Source organism: Frieseomelitta varia, unplaced genomic scaffold (genome assembly GCF_011392965.1).
Source record: "Frieseomelitta varia isolate USP_RPSP 00005682 unplaced genomic scaffold, Fvar_1.2 scaffold_43, whole genome shotgun sequence".
Classification (NCBI taxonomy): Eukaryota; Metazoa; Arthropoda; class Insecta; order Hymenoptera; family Apidae; genus Frieseomelitta; species Frieseomelitta varia.
In genome coordinates, this window is record NW_025110179.1 from 112,952 (window position 1) to 133,892 (window position 20,941).

The 20,941-nt window shown below is 30.5% G+C and overlaps 1 long non-coding RNA gene across 1 annotated transcript; it reads right to left on the bottom strand.

Moving 5' to 3' along the window:
- Positions 1 to 9,813: 9,813 nt before the first annotated feature.
- Positions 9,814 to 17,302, bottom strand: LOC122532008. Its single transcript, XR_006307430.1, has 6 exons — positions 14,851 to 17,302; positions 14,273 to 14,777; positions 13,955 to 14,197; positions 13,642 to 13,855; positions 12,488 to 12,735; positions 9,814 to 12,130 (listed from the first exon to the last, which is right to left on the bottom strand). It is a non-coding gene; the product is annotated as an uncharacterized LOC122532008 (long non-coding RNA).
- Between the last annotated feature and the right edge of the window lie 3,639 nt (positions 17,303 to 20,941).

Sequence of the window (20,941 nt, forward strand, 5' to 3'; positions counted from 1 at the left end):
AAATTTGAATGTTTGAATAATATATATATTTAAATAATATAATATATAATTTAAATATATAAATGAGGAAATATAATAATTTTAATATTTTAATGATAGTTTAAAATAATTGGAAATTTAGTTAGTTAAAAATTATTCCTAAGAATGTTTAATAAAATATAAATCATTTATACATAAAACTACGCATTAATAATTTTAAAATTTTAATTTACTATATAAGAAAAATCATCATAAATCCGTAAAATATGGATAGAACTCTTCCTGATATATGTAGCAAAATGATTTTGGTTACTTACTAGCTTCGCATTTCAGTTTTAAATGTTTGGCCACTGTAAATGGGTTTCAAGCATTCACTAGTTTCCTAACTCACCGTTATTTGAACGTAGAGCGCGCTAAAAGAAAAAATCAATGATTTTTTACTATATCTGTATTTCAGATCGCGAAGTCCCGTAAGATGCAATATTTATTCATATACCTCATCTGTACTCGCAGCATCAGAACTACTGGGATGGGTGTCACTCTCCGGATTCGCCTAGAGACCTCTGGAGCAGGTCGTCTCCATCAGTACCACCGATAAATCTGACTGGCAACTTCAAAACGAAATACAACACACTCCTTAAATCCCAAATTTTCTCTTCCGATACGGTGCCTCTCCTTCACATTCTTGTGGAGCATACTTTTCTCTCTCAGCTCCACCTGGGATGTTGACAGTAACAAGCGAAGAGGAGTTTGGTAGGGCATACTATTACCATTGGTCGCCTCGGCATTGAACGAAATGATGTATTCCTACTGCGAGACTGATAGTCAAGATTGCCACAGAATGACAATGAAAGCTCCTGGAGTATGTTCAACAAATATTTGGCATAAACAAAAGTGCGATTGATTGAAGACATGATACGTAGATCTGAAGTCAGAAAATTGTATGTTTCATATAAAAATAATAATTACAATGAAATTCTATAGAACACAACACAGAATAGATCTATTACTAGAAATATATAGAGATCTATAGAGATTTTAGATACATGTTCAGTAATATGAAACTTCATGAATTGGAATTTCTCTAACGCTGACAATAACTGACAGTTATTGACTTTCTACAAGCTATTGATAAGCATGATTTATTTCCCATTTACAATTTTGTCTCATTTATTCATGCAGATTTTTATAAAAATAGAAAGTCGAACATTCGAAATAGGATTGTTTTCATGTACTTGATCTAATTATTCTCGCGAACTGATTCATACAATTGTCCATTAGGATATACACACTCACTCTCTCTCTCTCTGTTTATCGTTTCGAGATTGGCAAACACGTGTTAGTAAAATAAATCAACGCGTGTATCGACTTTGAGATTGATCGCTTTGAAACAATTTTAAATAAAAAATGTTAGTAACCAAGAAAAAATAACTTGATGTAAAACTAAATTAATAATTATGTGTTTGAGTAGTACATCAGAAATGAATTTATCGTAATAATATTCAAGATTCCATAATGTTTTTTAAGATTCGAAAGAATTTTGGTTCATAATAAATTAACTCTAAAATTTTTTAAATTGATTTCAATCACAGGCGAGGTATATGAATATACTTTGTATTTTATGGAACTTCGTGTCCAATGCTCTAAACGTAAAAGAACGTACTCTACGCTTAAAGAACAGTGAATTAGGAAACTACATAAAGTAAAATAATCACGAGGTATATGAATAGACTTCGCTCGAAACATGTATCTCGTCTGTGACAATACTTGCCTAAATCGATATGACAGGATGTGACACAGAAACGGTAAGAAGATCAGGTGACTCTCAACACGTGGGACACAAAAAAACATTAAATGTCCGGTCTACCTATTAGCACAGACGAGATATATGAGGCATATACCTCGTCTGTAATATAATTTTTATATCTATAGTATTGTCAAATTTTCAATACCGAAACGTAAAATACAAAAAGTGAAATACGTAAAAATTATTATATACGATAACTCTGGGGCTAAACTAACGTCGGCCATCCGACGTCACATTATATACACTCTATATGCACTCTATATTGTATACACACATATATATATATATTTTTTTCACCGTACAATGTTATTTGCAATATATTGCAAAATTATTGCTAAAAATATGTATTCAAATATGACATTATTAACATAATTTTTAATTTCTAGAATAATTTTTTTTTGAATAACTCAATTTTCCCACTGACTAATTGAATTGAGCGACCATTGAATTTGAACTTGATCACTGAGCTGATCTCTTGGTCACTAGATTACTAGCCACTGCACTATTGTTGGTTTCTGTGTAATGGAATCAACACACTTACAATATTGAAGAGTTTATTCCTTGTTACAGTCATGGTTGTGTATGAAATAGAATGGAATAAAATGCTTTACAATGATTTGGAATGATTTAGAATGCTCTTATAGAATACTCTTATAAAATACTGTTATAGAATTGCTCTTAGAGAATACTGTTATAAAATTGCTCTAGATTGATATAGAATGCTTTAGAATGCTCTAGCATGTTCTTATATGTATTTGGTTATCACCGTCAAGTGGAAGAGGAAGGAGCATAGATGACCAACTACTGAAGCTTGCCCTTATAACTAACTATTCACAATCCACTTTTATGTGGACTGTTACTAACTCATTGTCAGTGTTTGCACAGATTCAATATTGTCCGGTCATCCAACACTATGATCTCCTCAAAGTCCTCTCATATAAGGAGATTTTCGTCTGCCCTTTCCAAAGAACTCTGAAGAATTATAGAGGACAAATATCATAAAAAAAGACATGTCAAGATCATGAGATTGGCGCGTGTAGGATATAGGAAACCATTTCATTATTGCCTGCATAATACTCTTCTGATTTATGATTTGGCAATTGTTCCAGTCGATAATAATCGATAATAAAATCTTTGTAATTTACAAATTTTTTGTGGTCTATTCTCATCTGATATATGAACTGTCTATTCAATTAGTAATATTATAAAGAAAGTATTTTGTGGTAAAATCTCACAGAACTTTTCGTTCTATCTTCAATGCATAAAATGTAATTCATTTAAAATTTGCCAGTATTCTAAGCTAAATCTTTAGATAATAGAAAAATCAATTTGATCGAGTGAGATTCAGATATGAGTGAGTGCTATTACTTACTTCACATATTCTATTTAATGATATTGATACAGTCGATCGTAGAGATAAGAATATTGGCATAAACGAGCCTTTGATAAAAGCAATAGTATATGGAAGTTAATGAGATTCAAGAACTCAATACAGTTTGTGTGACTATTTAAAATTTTATATTAAAAAATTTCATCTGCAATAATTTTCTGATGTTTACTCATTATTAGTTCATAATCGTGATCTTTTAGAGTTAATTGACCAGTTATCGTAGAAATTAACTATTAAGGACAGTCTCGACTGTTATCAATCCTGTTTCTTTGCTTATACATATGCCTTGGGCGCGAAGGACCACCCACTGTTATGGTAAATGATTGAATTCAAAGAAAGAATTCCTTTTTTTTTTTATTTATTGATTATTTTCTTTATATTCCTTTTTTTTATTTATTGGTTATTTTCTTTATATTCCTTTTTTTTTATTTATTGGTTATTTTTATGCTGCAGTCCCTGGGGTTTTTCCATAGCCCTGTAACCTGCATTTAGATTGAAGAATTTGGAATTAGTTTTGCCTTGTTTGTGTGTGTTTACTTATGTGTGGGTTGCAGGAGAAAATTTTCAAAAAACTTGCTGTACTTGAATACGAACGTGATGTGGTGTGCTGTTGTGCTGTTGTGCAGTTGTTTTATTTCGCTATTGCATGCTTTGGAAGTCTTGTCTTGATTTTGAGCGGTATATTTGCGATTTCGTAATTTCCGGTATTTCTGATGAGTGGGTTTTGGTGATTTTTGTACGCCTTGATGAGTTTTTTTAATGTATTCATTGATGGTTGGAATGTTTGCTATTGAATGTTGTGTTTTGATGGGGATATCGTATGGTTTGTCCAGGATGATTCGTAAGAACTTGTTTTGTATTTTTTGTATTTTGTTTATGTGTGTGTTTGCGGCGGGTGTCCAGACTTGGTGTCCGTATATTATAATAGATCTAACGCACATTTTGTATAGATTTAGTTTTATGTTAGTTTTTAATTTGCTATTTCTGGATATTAGAGGGATCAGTCTATGAAGTGCAGAGTAAGCTGGATTGGCTCTTGTTATGGCAACTGCCCACGTAAGAACGCTGTTCCAACCGTGTTGACCCTTTTTATATTAGTGACTTCATTGTCTCCGATCCGGTCACGTCATGGAGAAAGTGACATGTTAAGACCAAGAGGCAGGTCAGTGCCATAAAGCAATATTTGTAATTATCTTATGGGTCTGACGGTATTGCTCAAGGATGCGTCCCTTTTATATTATCTTTACGTGTTTATTGGTCTTGGCTGTAGAGTCAAAGGAACGTATCCTAGCCTCTATCTCTAGCCTTAAAACTGACACTAGAATTTTTTCAAGAAAGACAAAGTTGTCAGATTACCGAAGGCATATTCCAAATTAGAAAGAACGAGTAGGATTACAATCTTTAGACATTTAAATTCAGTGTAGTTACGTTTCAAGAATCTAAAATTTCTGGATAATATGGATATAATTTTTGCGATGAATGGACTTGTTCAGAGTACGTTTGCCAGGCTGCTAGATGGCGTATTATCGGAATAGTGCCATGTCTGGTGAAAAGTCCGCATGGAAAAAATATTCCGATAAGAAAATCACCTCTTTTCTCTCTTTGATTGCATGCAAGGGCATTGTTGTAAAACAGCATGAACTTGCGACTTACGAACTTGATCAAATAATTTTTCATTCGGTTGCGTCATTCAAATTGAAGAGTTGTTGTCGAGTAGCAATTCTGTAGTTGTTCTTTTTTCTGTATTTAGCAATTCATTGTAGTACAGAACTGTCTTCATATCCTTAAATGACTAAAGTTCCTCGGGAAGAATTTTTTTTTATACTCAGAAGAATTAATTCTAAGAGAAGGAGCTGGACACACTTCGGCCACAAGTGCAGTTGCAATAGATGACACAATTGGAAATGATGGCATTGACAGAAATATTTTTCACAATTAATCTGTAATGCAAATAAGAAAATAACTTCTTTGTCATGTTAAAATATCTTCTTTGTCATGTTATTCTCAGCCTATCAGAATTACATTCATTGAAAAATCTATCTCTTCTTGTAAGATATTCAATGTTGTTAACAATGGTTGCACGCATGTAGCATTTACAATGAGATATTATCTACAAATTAATATCTAAGGATTTTAACAATTTAATAAAAAGTATAAAAATAAATCAAAGTATGATTGTTTAAAGATTTGTTACATTTATTATACAAGTTAACAATAAAAAGTGGAAATTACATACGTAGGTGAATAAGATATTATGAAAGAAAGGTTTATTCCTTCGAAGAAAACTGAAAAACAAGATGGGTGTTTTTACTGATGTCCAAAAATTAGGTTTTAGTAACACCAATGACGGTAACACGAATCGAAGATTCTCTGTGGATCCACATTTAGGAGCACAAATAACAGACGTCGACGAGGACATTGACACACTCTTTATTGATAATGTAACGTGTGCGTCGTGAAAAATCGCAACATATGTATCATTAATTCCAATGTTAGTAGTCAATTTTTGGATTTCAATCAAAAAACAGTCACTTTATGAATGAAAACAATTATAGAAGGAGTTGCCAAAAGCACAGAACGTTTGGTTTGAACAAAAATAAGTATGCACCGTCAACGTATAAAAATAGCGACGTATACTGTATACTGTATACTGTATATCTCAGCTATTGACAACAATATTTTTTCAGTGGTAAGAAATTCAGTGGTAAGAAATTAATAATGTTAATAATGTTTTTCTGGATAGCAATTAATTTTTATTGAAATTGTTGATAATTATAATTATTAAATAAATAATAATAAATAATTATTATAATTAATAATTAATAAAATAATTAATTAATTATTAAGCAAAAACTATTTACCTGTGATACTTCGATATCTGTCGTTTTTCTTTTCTTTGTTTTCAGACTTTAATTCTGCAATGTTTTTAATAATTAACCCGACCCCATCACACAGTAATTTTTAATACTTCAGAGATTCTGAAATATTATTGGTATGTACAAATTCTTCTCATAGACTCATCGCTTTTCAATTCGGGAGCAATTATAGAGCTACACATGGCTTTGTCTCCACGCGAATATCTCTTACGCGCTATCTTTAAGAAAAGATAGATTTAATTAAGATTTAATTAAGATTTTATATTCCAGATACGCGAACACATCCTCCAACGTAAATTTACGCGCAGAATACTTCATATGTAAAATAGAATTCTTGTCAAAATAATAGAATACAATTTTTTAAAAATAAAATGCATCGTTTCCGAAAAATTGATAATACAAAAATTTGATAATACAGGAGTGTCGTATTCAAGTGTGATCTTCAAATATCTTTTTCAATTTTAAGCTCAATTTTAGGCTCAAAAAATATTTTATTTAAATTATTACATAATTTTAGTGGCCAATATCCTGTAAACGTTGTTTCTTTTTCAAACAAAAATAGTTGCGTTGCACAACTCATGAAAAAATATATTTAATTCACCGTACTAATGTACTAAATACACCGTACTAAATATATTTAATTCATTGTACTATGCATGACTTTCGAATGATCTTGAATTTCGAAATTTAAAATTCATAGCTCAGAAAAACGCAGACAGAAGCATGACAATACACATTTCGGGAAATATTTTCTCTGTTACACTTGTTTCGACTACAATGTTTATAAGTGTATCAAATTATATATAATACAGACGTGCTTTATGTGTAATTCTTTTTTGATCATATAAAGTACATTTTTAAAATAAAGGAATAAAACATTCATTTTCGCCGTTTAATCCATTTTCGAAGATTGAAAAGTATGGAAAATATTAAAATGAAAGTTTCTTGTGTTTATGATATTATATGAATATATTGCTGTTATATGAATGAACGAACGATTCAACAGTGGAGTAAAATGTTTAAAGATGGAGATCTCAACTGAAACCATCGAAAGCTAAGTGGCAGACCATCAACGATTAAGGAGGATGAAATTGCAAATTTAATCCACCAAAATTCAAGATACACACGAAGGAAATTGCCAATATATGGTATATCGTATGGAAACATCGTATAAATCCGTTGCTTTACATTTACGTAAGCTTGGCATGACAAACAAATATGATCTGTGGTTTCCTTGCGAATTCTCCGAGAGAAATTTAATTGAACTCTGCATTTCAATTTGCTTACTCTTTGTTAAGGATTGTTCATTTTCAAAGCAAATGGTTACTGGTAATGAGAAATGGGTTACTTTTAATATAATGTGATAAGGAAAAAACATTGGAGTGGCCGATTAACCATTAACAATCACCAAAGCCCAATTGCACCCTAAGGAATTATCTTCCAAGAATATTATTATCAACTTATATCATAAAGGCATACCTTTTTCATGAACTTCTATCATCTAACCTATTGATAGTGACAAATACAATAATTGAATAGATGAGAAACAGAAATATAAGAGAAACGACAACTGTTCATATCGCGAAGAAATATGAAATGTTTTTCATCAAAATATGGACAAACAATATTATGTTTTATGCTACATCTACCATACTCATCAGACGTTGTTATCTATCTGTTTAAAAATGGGAGAAGTAAAAGTAAATTTATATATGCAAGCTTTATAACATCAAATTTGCATTAATTTTTGCACTTAATTCATAAAAGGATCAAAATAATTAATACATTAAAAAATTGTTTAAAAAAAAGTTTATCTTGTTTTTCCTTAACCCGGGATTACCCACGTGTGGGGCTAATGCAGGTACACCCACATGGGGATCTAGTGCCGGAAGTACCCACGTGGGGGTCTGGTCAGGATGTCCACGTGGGGGTCTAATATTTGGAGTAAGCCTACAATACTGCGTAAATCTATGAAAAAGGTCGAAGATATTAAGGAAAACTGAAACGCTGAATGTAAAAAACTCATCACGAAGCTAGACGAAACTAGAAAAGATTTGATAATGGTGGGAGTCTACTAGATCTCCACGTGGGTACTCCCGGCATTAGACCCCCACCTGGGTACTCTCGGCATTAGACCCCCATGTGGGTACTCTCGGCATTAGACCCCCACGTGGATGTACCTGCATTAGACCCCCACGTGAGTAATCCCGGGTTAAGGTATGTTATTACTAAGCATATCTTTAGTTTAATAAAGAAAATTCTTAAGAAAGAAAACAAAATACAAGAAAAATGTCCAGGCAGAAAAATAGATGAACTTATTTCTTAACATTATCAAGACATCAAGCCATGCTATTCAAAGTTTTTGTTCCTTGAACGAAGGAATAAAAATTCAAAGCAATATAAAGAGGAAAATACAAAACAAATGTCCAAGCAATAGAAGAACCTATTTCACATGTACTATTTTTTTTTTTTTTTTTTTTTTTTGATATCGTCATGAATTGCGTCATGAATATTTAAAATTGTAATTTTTAAAATATGATAAGATCAGCATATATTTCTGATGTCTCGTTATTTGATTGTTCATCTTTTTGAGTTATTCAGAGAGATATCAAATTGTTCTTGAACTTTCATTAGTGAGTCTGTAAATTTTTGGAAACTTGTGTATCAAGGTGATGTAATTGCCATGATTTTATTTCAGATATGAATTACTAAATTTAATTTTTAAAGTCATTGACATGTCCAGTTAAGTTTGGTGAAACTTTGTTTTTGTAAATTTTAATTTAAACAATTCAATCAAAAACAAAATTTCTATTGTATATCTCCATTTCCTTTTACATTGTCTTTTAAAAATTCTTCAATTTCATTATATTACAAGCGTGACAAGCTTATTTGCCCGTGCAAGACTGATCCTGCTAAGAATAACAACTATTAAAATTTCTATCAGTATACAACCACTAATTAACAATGTGTCAACTGCAGTGTTAGATGTGTATATATACATCTGTAGATATACTTTATTTCAATTGCTAAAAGAAGATGCATAGAATAGGCACTAATTTTGCACAGGAAACTGAGCAACCTGAGAGAGGAGCTCGCGCATCACAAAGCGGAATCTATAAAATTGATATTGTATAGACTTTGTTTATTCAGTGGAATAAACTTATGCCGAAAAGATTCACCAGTGGCAGAAAACGAATTTAACTTGAAATGTACTTCTATACTTTTTCTTTAGGGCATCCAGAAGCTTGGTTTATGTTTCTGTGTACGTGTATCGAAGGAGATTTTGGATTTCTGGGTTGAGGTGCATACGAAATAATAACACTTTAAATTAAATGGTCAAAAACATGAAAACGAAAGGTCACACATACACAGATAATACCCACGTATCCAGCCCTATCCTACTTTCACTTATAAATGGACCTCCTTTTGTCGTCGTGTGAATAATACACTATACTGTACCCACAAATTCAGTACCACGAATTGAATTTGCGGCAAAGATGCATGCGTAAATGCTGCTTTCGGCTCTTATCGATTCGGCAGATCGACAGAATCAGTAACAACCGTGAACAGCATTCACCGAAAATTTAAGTCGCACATGTTAATGAGAATATAATGAAAATATTCTGTGCCTAGTGGGTGTGAGGCGGTCTTGCTTATTTAAACATAAGAGAGAACCTGTGTGAATAAGCCGTTACGATAAAAGCTAAAGTACACATTGTACTGTGCGATTTGAAGGTTAATTAATGAATTAAGATCGAATGTAACATCAAGATACATATATTGATATACATTAGTGACATACATTATACACATAGTTATTTTAAGATTAAACTTAATTAAACTAAGTCAAATCGATTTTATTACACACTGTTTACTCAATTTTACGCGATTCTGCATTGTCTATTGCGCTTTTCTGTATTCAAAGATCAGATCCACGTGTTCGACATGCCTTTCTTTCTCATAATCATTAAAATTATAAAATATTAATTGTTAATTATAAAATATTATATTAAAATATTATTATATTTTAATATGTTAGAATATATTAAAATATTACATTATATTAAATTAATTATTAATTATAAAATATTATATTAAAATATTATTATATTTTAATATGTTAGAATATATTAAAATATTACATTATATTAAATTAATTATTAATTATAAAATATTATATTAAAATATTATTATATTTTAATATATTAAAATATATTGAAATATTACATTGTATTAAATTAATTATTAATTGTAAAATATTATATTAAAATTATATTATTTTACAAGTATTGTACACAGAGTACATAATGTTGTACATAACATTTTATAAGTATTATAAACGCTGAGTCGCTTTAAAGTCATAAACTTGTTTTAGCATTTCTACAATATTGAAACCACGAATTCATAGAGACCGATCGATCAATCGTGTAAACTGGCTGTTAGAATCATAAACTATAGTGATACAATTATAGTGAAGTGAAGTACTATAACAAGAACAAACAAATGCAATTAAATGAATCGTAATGAGTCATTCATTATTTTTCGTGTAAAATCATTTTGCAATAATTGGCCTTCATCTTCTATAATTCTTTTATTATGTACTGTCGAACAGGCGGTTCGCGATACAATCATGACTTGTACTCCTTTTCGAGAGCTCTCTTCGCTCTATTTCTTTGACAAAGTTAAAAGATTAAACGAAATATGTGTAATAATTTTAATAAGAGAATCGATTAGAACCTCGAAAGAAAAAGAAGGGAAAGCCGAAAATTTCTCTCTTTTTTTTTCAGACCCTAGTCAATTCTTTTATCACATAGTCATTATCGCACATGTTTGATTTATTCTTTTCACTTTATCAATTATAATCTCTTCTCATGTTGATGTATTTTCAAAAACAGCTTTCTATAATTTGAAAAGTAGGTGATTGGACTTAGTGCAGTATCTGGAGGAGAAAGAAATAAGAGTTAGGACCCTTTCTCTACCGTGGCTCTCAGACAGTTGTATAAGTCATAACTGCCCGCTAGTTTGGCAGGTCTGATAAAAGATATTATCTAAAATACGGCCACTACCATGATTCTATTGTCTTTTTTACTGACTACTACATTATAAGATCCTCATGCTGCCATGTTTACCTTGCATCTGGTACTTCTGATTGTAACTATCTATTACTTTTAACACTTTTTGGATTTCGACGTTAATAGATCCCTGACTTTAAAGCGACTAAAGTTCATTTTTAATTTGTCGTGAGAAGGAACTTATTGTTTAAGATTCATACTCTAACAAAATTAAATTTGGAGCTATGAAATTAGAAATCAGCAAGCTTCATCTACAACTATCTGTAAACATAACGTAAAATAAGAGGTTTGCTCTCTGAGAAATTCGACAATATTGATAGCTGTGACTATAAAGAAACTACAGTATGGCAATCGTCATTGAAATCGTGATTAAAATCCATAGCCAAGATAGACTAAATTATAAGCACCGAATGTTTAGAAACAAAGTTACTATTAATATTAACTTAATTTCTTTTTGTAGTTTCTTTCAGTTCATCATAATCTCGAATTCCTGAACAACATCGCAGTCATGGAGTACAATTTTGATCGTTCGTGAGCTTTTGTAATAAATCAAACAAACCAAAACAAACGGCTTCTTGTGACCAATTATTAATGTTGATGTTCTTGAAATCCATAGTGTTTTGAAACTGCTCGAGAATCAAAAATAACGGCACCATCGAGTGCAATACAGCTTCAAGAGTTTAATAGAATATTGGAGTGACTGATTGGTATTCCTAATTGCGAACATACTCAACGTGAATAGGCCGGGAAACTTCTATTAACGCTTTTACGAAAACTTCAACTTTTGTCTTCAACTGAGTGTAAAATTTCTGTAAGACAAATTGAATCGGCTGGAGTCGGTTTTTCCAATTGCAGGTGTTCACTGTTTTCCAATTGCAAGGTCATAGAAAAAGGAGACAAAGAAATGAATAATCTATTCATCTGACCAACTTCTTTCTAGTCGATATGGACATTTAATTTTGTATTGCTCGATCTTGAAGCGTATCGACCAGCTGGTATCTTGTTACTGAAAAAGATTTTGTACACAGAAAATTAGTTGGTTGTGTAGAATGATGAAGATTTTTATTTTGATAATGGCTTAAGTCCATTTATAGCCATCAAAAAGGTATTATTTTCTAAACAATGTTTATCATACTAATTGGGTTGGAAACTACACTACCCTTAGAAACACAACTGCCATGTTATCAGTTGCCAATATTTTTGAAATTATTAAAACGCAAACCGTTAAATATCTTGATTTAAAAATAAATGGACTTGGGCCATTTTCAAAATAAACAGCTCAATTGTCTGTCCAATTCTTATCCTGTTTATTAGACTGTAGCTATGATAAGCGATTATATGTATCTAATCTATAGTGTCATACCTTATTTCACTTGCTTTCTCCTATCATATAGCCAACAGTCTAGCGTCTTTAAAATTCTTTAATCCAAAAGATTTAGCCCTTTGTGGTTCTTAGGCTAAGAGTCTGCATAGTCGTTTTTCTTGCCACTGCGCTGGTGTAGGTTGAATCGTGCGCAAGCAAGTGGATCATGGATATAATCTGGATCATGATAAAGTCATATAGCTTCAGTCATCTTCTACGTCTTCTTCTGACGCACGACTTTCAATGTTCTGTGGATATAATATTATCTCAATGACGAATAATGTTATCATAATATAGTTACTATCATGTAATGAAACTTTTTGTACAATTTAATTATTAATACGTTTTGCTGGTATTATCTGTAATATTATAAACACTATTTATCCACCGTACTTTTTTTGTTCAAAACGCAAATATTTTTTATAAATATGGATACTATAAATGATAAAATTTATATAATATACAAAATAGGTCTATATAAGAAATTGTATTTTCGTTTGATTATAATTCACTGTTGTAAATTATTATTGTTATTATTGATATTGTTTAGCTATGCTATTTTTAAGCAATGATAATTATAATTGTAATCTTTTTTCATCAATGTACAATAAAACTTGAAGGATCAGCTCTTATATCAGATAAATCTAAATGTGCATTCCAATTCTCCTACAATTGTCACATAATCACCTCCGATAATATGTTGATATTACTTGCTCTACGTCTTGAGTTATACTATGCACACGTTTATGAGACTCATCTAATAGTATATTAATTGTTTGGTCAAAATTCTTTAATGTTCCAATGAAATTTCTATTACCAAAAGTGATTATAGAAATAATATGATTTAACTTTCCAAACTTGACGCTATAATCTTATATATTAAAATAATTTTTTTCTATAAAATGTAACTGTTGTTTGTATAACAAATGCATATCAATTAATTTAACTGTTTTACAAACAGTTACTTACAATATATTAGATTTGGGATAAAAATTTCCTGCACATTAAGAATTATTTATTATAAATATATCAGATCTTCGATTAATCATATGAATTGGAACATTAAATAAAATCTTAACACATTCACTCATATTATGGAATGTTATATCACTAGCAATTTTTTCTCTGCTGGAAAACAATTGATTCTAACGTACCTGCTTGGATGTTATCTAGGATTTCTGCTGAGTCTAATATTAATATAATTCCTTATACAATGATATATTTAAAAAAGTTGAAATCAAATCGTCCAAGAATTTTCCAAATGCCAAAGAGATACACCTCTGAACAACTTCTACTCTCAGTTCATTGCAACCATCTTACTGGAAAATCTTTGTCATAAGTAGAATCGCCGAGATACTGTTTGCAATCCTAGAAATGCAATGGCATCACGTTTAATTCAAGTCCGATGGACTTGTGTCGAAGGAAATTTTTCGAGGTAATAAGTTTCGGTGAAAGAAGTCTCTTTACCTTAAGACTCTCCAACCTAGAATTAACAACTGGACTGCTGAACTACAGTCTCCATCATGCGAAGATATTCTTGAAAGCAGTCTGAAAGGGTCCCTGTTTCCTTCGGTAAAAATAATTCAGAGATGTTTTTTTTTGGCTGAAAATTTCTTCTGTAACTCGGGGACAGCTTGTTGAATTTGTTCCCCTTTTAGATGAACCTTGAGAGATCTCAGGATCTTCAGAATTGCATAACTCCCTGTTAAACTACAATACACGTTCTATTATCTTACCAGAAGAGAATCCATTGACACATCTTATCATATTGTCTATCTTACTTACCTTGGACGCAGATCGCCAATTCTTGTACTGTACGATACTATTATGTGTATAATTGAATAGACAATATATAATATATAATATTAAATGTAAATCAGTGACGTCTTTCTTTCCTGCGTTATTTATTGATGCTAAGGAGAATAATGGACGAATAAGTCATCTACTTTCTAAACTTAAGTTGACATTCCTTTTGTATCAAAATATTTGGAAGACGAAAAAAAGTTCTATGTATATCTCTGTTTGTCTAGTAACCATCTTTAACTGGCCTCCAACGGAGGTTTTTCTTCTTTGTCGTCAATTCATTTTCAATTTAGGTCTTTATAATATAATCCGAAGCGACCATGAAGTCAACCTCGTTAACGTAACAACAACTGCAACACTTGTCTTCTCTGCACAATTCCAACTTTCAGATCATCATTTCCAGACTAGAAGACCAGAAGACAATTGAATCTTCAATTCTCCTGGGGCATCGTATTTTGAGAGGATTGGAGAAGCGGTGAAAAATACTCTGTCAAATTATGAACAACATTTTACTTTTTCACAAAGAAATGTCAATGGTTCTTACTCAAGTTGAAACCTACTTATATTCCAGGCTTTCCTCGCTTCGTTGTCGGATTCGGATGTTGTCCATTCTCTTATCGCTGGTATGTTTTCTTATCGGGTTCTTGATGCTAACATTCTTTTAGGACCTTCTCTGGAGCAAGTGAAATTAAAGTAACTATCACGCTGGCTGTTGCTCAAAATTTCAATGCTAAAATTTCTGGAGATGCTACTCAGTTGAATATTTCCATTCTCTGCAACAGTTTCAGTTTTTTCCTCGTTCTGAACAAAAATATTGCCATGACTCGATAGCTTCTCGGATAGCTGCACGCTGACCATTCAGACTTCAATGACGATCTCGAACTAAAATATTCTCACAACTAGGAAACGATTTCGGATTTGTCTCGCTTTTACAACGCTCGATTCGATTCGCTATGTCTTGCGGGTGTTCAAAATGATTTTGATAAATCAACGAATAATCAAAAAGAATCGTTGCTTTAGAATTTCATATCTTCTGTCTTTCGTAATAAAAACACATGAAGCACGCCCCATGTGTCGATATCCTTTAACTTATTATAGTTTTGTAGAATTCTTTCGCTTCTTGAATTCTCTATATTTTTACATTTATCAAAGCTGATCGATATCGCAATAAAATTCAATAAAATATTGATGAAATTCAGACTTTCAACACCCCCTCACATAGTTGAAAAATCGTTTCCTTTGCTTCGATTACAACGTGTATTTTTTCAGACGTATTGCCTATGCACCGTTTTATTACATTTGTTACTTTTATATGATTTAAATCTATATATATGGCTTAATACTGCTTATTATACAGAATGGACCATTTAAATGGGATCTATATAACTCCAGATTATGTTATTTTTATTATTATGTTATTATTATTATTATGTTATTATTATTATTATGTTATTTTTGAGACATATACATTTGTTAATAAAAGTTATCTAGTACTAAGGACAGACCGTAACATCGCAGGCCGCTGTCTTTGATCTTTATATAAGTGAAAGGGTTTCTAAGATTTCATGATTATTTCCAGTTTTCTTAAATAGAATGATATATTTTTTTATGCGCGACATTCATCGATGTAATTCGACATCCTCTGTAGAAAAAAAATATTAATGTAAATCGTAAAGCTATTAGTTCAGGAGTGCTATTAGTTTAACATTAAGTCTGTAAAATCTATGAAAGATTTCCTTGTTTCTTATACGTAGATTCTGCAGAATTAAAGCTAAAATTATCTCTCAAACTAATTTTTCGATATGCATAGGTGGACGAAAGGATTCGCACACTCGGTGAAAAATTGTCTATATCTCAAAGTTGTTGGAATTTCATTAAAAAAAAGTCGTGTAATAATCTCATTTCAAAGAATGTTGCCTTCACTTTGTGTAGCAAACGTTACTTTTTCAAAGATATTTTTACACCATGCATCAAATGGAAAAGCAATGATACTCCTGTTCCCAAAAGTTGTAAAAATTAAAATACTACTGAAAAAATCTTCTCACAGCTAAATCTATCACGGTCTTGAAGACCAAAGTCTCCTCTTTACAACGACTCCTTGAAACTCGATGTACGATTTTTTTTTCGTCACTTTGTCGAACCTCAAACAAAAGTTAAATAACAAAAGTTCAAGAAATAAATACTTACGGTTCATTAAAATGCTGGGAAAAAAATCGTACAGCAAGTATTAAGGAGTTGATGCAAAGGAAAACTTTTTCAAAATTATCTTAAATTAAAAAAATCTTAAACTATTTTAATCTTTAAAATTATGATAGATTTAGTAATGAAAAAAAATTTTCAGTGATTTCAAAGATGTTTGAATTCTTACGGTTTACAACGACAAAAACATCTTTCCTTTTCTACCCGCTGTATGATGTGAAAACATCTTTAGAAAAAAGAAGTTGCAGGGTGTAAAGTAGAGATATCATTCTTTAAAACGACGCCACAAGAGTGTACGAATTTGTTTTATGAAGTTCAAACAGTTTAAAATATAGATAATTTCTCATCGAGTACTTCTGTCCTCTCTACATAATGCTTTTCTTTTATAAAGAATGCCGAGAATATATCGATTAGTAACAAAAAAATATATCGTAATATTACTCCTAAACCTGAGAGGTAACATTGAAATCTTCGAAACTCCTTCATTTATAAAAAAAAATCACCACTGCGATATTATGGTTCCCTCAGTAATAAAACGGTCATGAACTTTTATTAACAAAGTTTATCTCTATCTTTAAAATTACTTTACCATTAGATGATCCCATTTAAGTAGTCCACTTTGTACATGACTTAATCACTTATATCTGATGTTTTAGCATGAAAATTCATTCGATTCTCAGCTGTTCATCACGGACAGGAATTCGCTCGCATATAATTAATAAAATTCAATACTGAAACGCAAGAATCAAAAAGTTATCCAAAAAATTTTACTGAAGTAACACTGAAATTTTTTTACTATTTAAGCTAAAAATATTAACCAATTTGGTATTATTTAATAATATTCTTAATTTATTTAAATTAATCAATATAAAGAAATATGGTTATTCTCATTTAGTAATATAATAAAAACAATCGCACTTAAGCTAAAAATATTAATCGATTTAATATTATTTATTTTAATATTCTCGACTTATTCAAGTTAATTAATACAAAGAAATTCAGTCTTATTTATTAATACTAAGATTAATCTAAGAATATTAATCAATTTAATACTCTTAACTCATTTAAGTTAATTGATATAAACAAATATAGTCTTATTTATAAATATAAAGAGAATAATCACATAATCAAAACATTTTGCTTTTTAAAGATGTTGGTTACAGATCGCGATCATGCCTGGCCGAAAATTTTGTTTATTGGTTATTGATTATTAAATTCTATTTCAATCGCTTATAATAGTTATTAATGAGAAAAATTTATTTCGCTTGCTCATCACGTTTATCGGCGAAGAAAAATTTTATCTTTCCGCAATCGCATGAAAATCCTTCAGGAACGATGCCTATGCGCTCCACTAACTTCTGTGCAATCTTCACCAGAAGTTATTTTAACAATAATAAATTTTACAATTACACATTATAAACGAAATCAATATGTCAGAATTTAAGGCTACAAAAATTATTATTAAACCTGTGCAATTATTCTTATTAAATGTAATTTAAATCTGTGGAAATTCATCATCAGGCATCGTCCTTGAACGATTGAAAACCATAAAATTATTATCGTAACGTGAATCTTGCGGAAGTTGACGAAGAAATAAATATCTTTTATCGACAGCTGTTATGCAAATTCAATTTTCGAGAATTTAATTAACAATTTGAATACCAAAGGTACAATTTATACATACATACAAATTGAGACTTTATTATTTAAATTCAATATATTTACAAACAAGTTCAACAAGTAATATCATTTCCCAAATGTGGGACATGTGACATTCAAAGTATTAAAAAAATAGAATCATCGTAGGAAATTATCTCTATATAATTATATAATATTTATAATCTAGTTATGAGCAACCGGAATAAATATTGTTGATTCAACAGTCATTAGAGTATTTATATACTTTTGAATATTAACACCGAACACAGACTTAAATATTCATTTCTTCCTTGAACAAATGTCCCATCTTGCCTCATATATAACATAAGATGGAACTTGTGCATGAAACATAAGGTATACAGAGTGTTTCATTTAAGCATGATCCCCAAACTTTTCTTATTACAAGGACGCAGAAAATATTTCATGCGTAATTCGAACGGTAATAAGTGGCCAATATCGTTATTTCGGCTTACGATAAACGTTGTCTCTTTCACAAGTTGTTTCTTTTCGAAATTTTCAAGGTGATCGATGTTTTCTTTTCAAATAACGACATATTCTTCTCTATTGCATCGCATAGCTCATAAGAAAGTACATTCACATGTATACTGTGGTATGACCTTGAACTGAAAAACGTAAAATTCATAACTGAGAAAAAATGGAATAAACATTTAGACATTTAAACATTTAGACATTTAGACATTTAGACATTTAGACATTTAGTACGAAGAACATTTAGAGGATTTCGTAGTAAAAAATTGTAAGGCACTTATCACTTACATTTATAACATTTATAGCATTTTCCTCAATTATGAACTTCAAAAAGTTCGAGATCAATGTCATATCGTTGCACACATCTGAATATTTTTTCTCATAAGCTACTCGATGCAACAGAGAAAACTATGTAGTTATTTGAAAAGAAAGCATCGATGACCTTTGAGAATTTCGAAAAGAAACAACTATTGAAAGAAACAACGATTAAAGGATTTTGCTCACTTAATACCAATAAAATTGCGTATAAGATATTTTTTGCGTCTTCGTAATTAAAAAAGATATTTGGGCATCATACTTAAATGAGATACCCCGTATTTTATTGTTTACATAAGTAACAAATACTTTATACAACAAAAAATTCATGTGTTGCTTATTATATATATATAGAAGTGGACAAAAATATTTTCACACTCAATGAAAAATTGTCGAAAAATGTAAATTATTATAAATAAAATCGCACAGTAATTCTCATTTCTAAATTAATCTTGATTTTTGTCAAAAATATTTTCATATCGTGCAGCAAATTGAAAAACAAGGAACTTAAAATTTATATTGCCGAAAATTATAAAAATATAAACGCCTCCAAAATCACTAAAAAATTTTTCTCATGGTTAGATCTATCATAGTCTTGAAAATCGAAACCTTTTCTTTACTTGAAACTTGATATGAGATTTCTTTTCACTATTTTATTGAACCTCGAACACAGAGTTAAATGAACAGGAAATAAAACAACAAGAATTCAAGAAATCCTAACTTTTTGCCATTTGACCGTGATGTTCAAAGTTCGATAAAGTGACGGAAAAAAAATCGTACAGCAAGTTCCAAGAGGTCATCGTAAAAAAGAGACTTCGATCTTCAAAATTATGGCAGATTTAATCACAAAACAATTTTTTAGCGTTTCCGGAGGCAATCAAATTTTTTGCAATTTTCGAAAACAACGATAATTTTCCTAATACATAATATAAAGATATCTATGAAAAAGAACGAATGTAGAACTATTAAAATGAAGGCTTTATGCTTTAAATTGATGCGCAACTCAGCTGAAATTACAGCAAATATAAAATAGTAATTAAAAAAAAAAATTAAATTAAAATAAAAATAAAATAAAAATCGTAAGTAAAAAATAGTAATTAAAAATATAGACAATCTTTCATCGAGTGTGCGAATATTTTCGTTCGTAAGTAAAGGAATTCTTCTTTTTGATCAAACTTAAATTTTCTGATTGTTCTTTTTTAGAATTCATCTTTTCTCTCAATTCAGTTATTTTTTGTGATGTTCGATAGGAAGAAATTGAACCGCGTTTTAGTTTTGTTTTCTTTTTTTCTTTGCAAGTTACCTTTCGTTTTCGTTCCCTTTATTTGTTTTTCTAAAATGGTCTCAGGAACATTATACATACGTGACACATTTTGATCTTGCTAATGTATCACTAACTGCTTTTTTTCATATTTTCTTCGCATTATCCATCACTATTATCCATATACTATCGGCGGAGGGGAGAGGAGCGGGGGGAAACCTACATGTCCGTATAGAGGACGTTGGAAAGAGTACGAAAATGCAAAAATGTGTTTGAGGAAATTATTCGTTATGCTAAAGTAAAATGAAATGCTAAAGTAATGTAAAATAAAAGCTGCCATTATTCATTAACAAATAATTTCCTCAAACAAATTTCTACATTTTCGTACTCTTTTCTATGTCCTTTATACAGACATGCAAGTCCCCCCCCAAAGCTGTTGTCGTTATATCAAAGTTATATTTGTTTGTCTTCCTCTTACATGTTCTTACCATTTTACAAGAACACAATGTAATTTGTTAGGACAACATAGGCAAATTACTCGATTCGGTCCCAATATTTACTTCATATTATGTTACTACATATGTTACTATAAACTTTAATCATTTCTTAATTGAAACTCATTTATAACGAGATAACTAATGAAGTATATTAACTTGCTGTTTTTAGTTTAAAAAGATGTATAAAATAAACTGACACAATTTTATAGTTTCAATATAATTAGGATTATA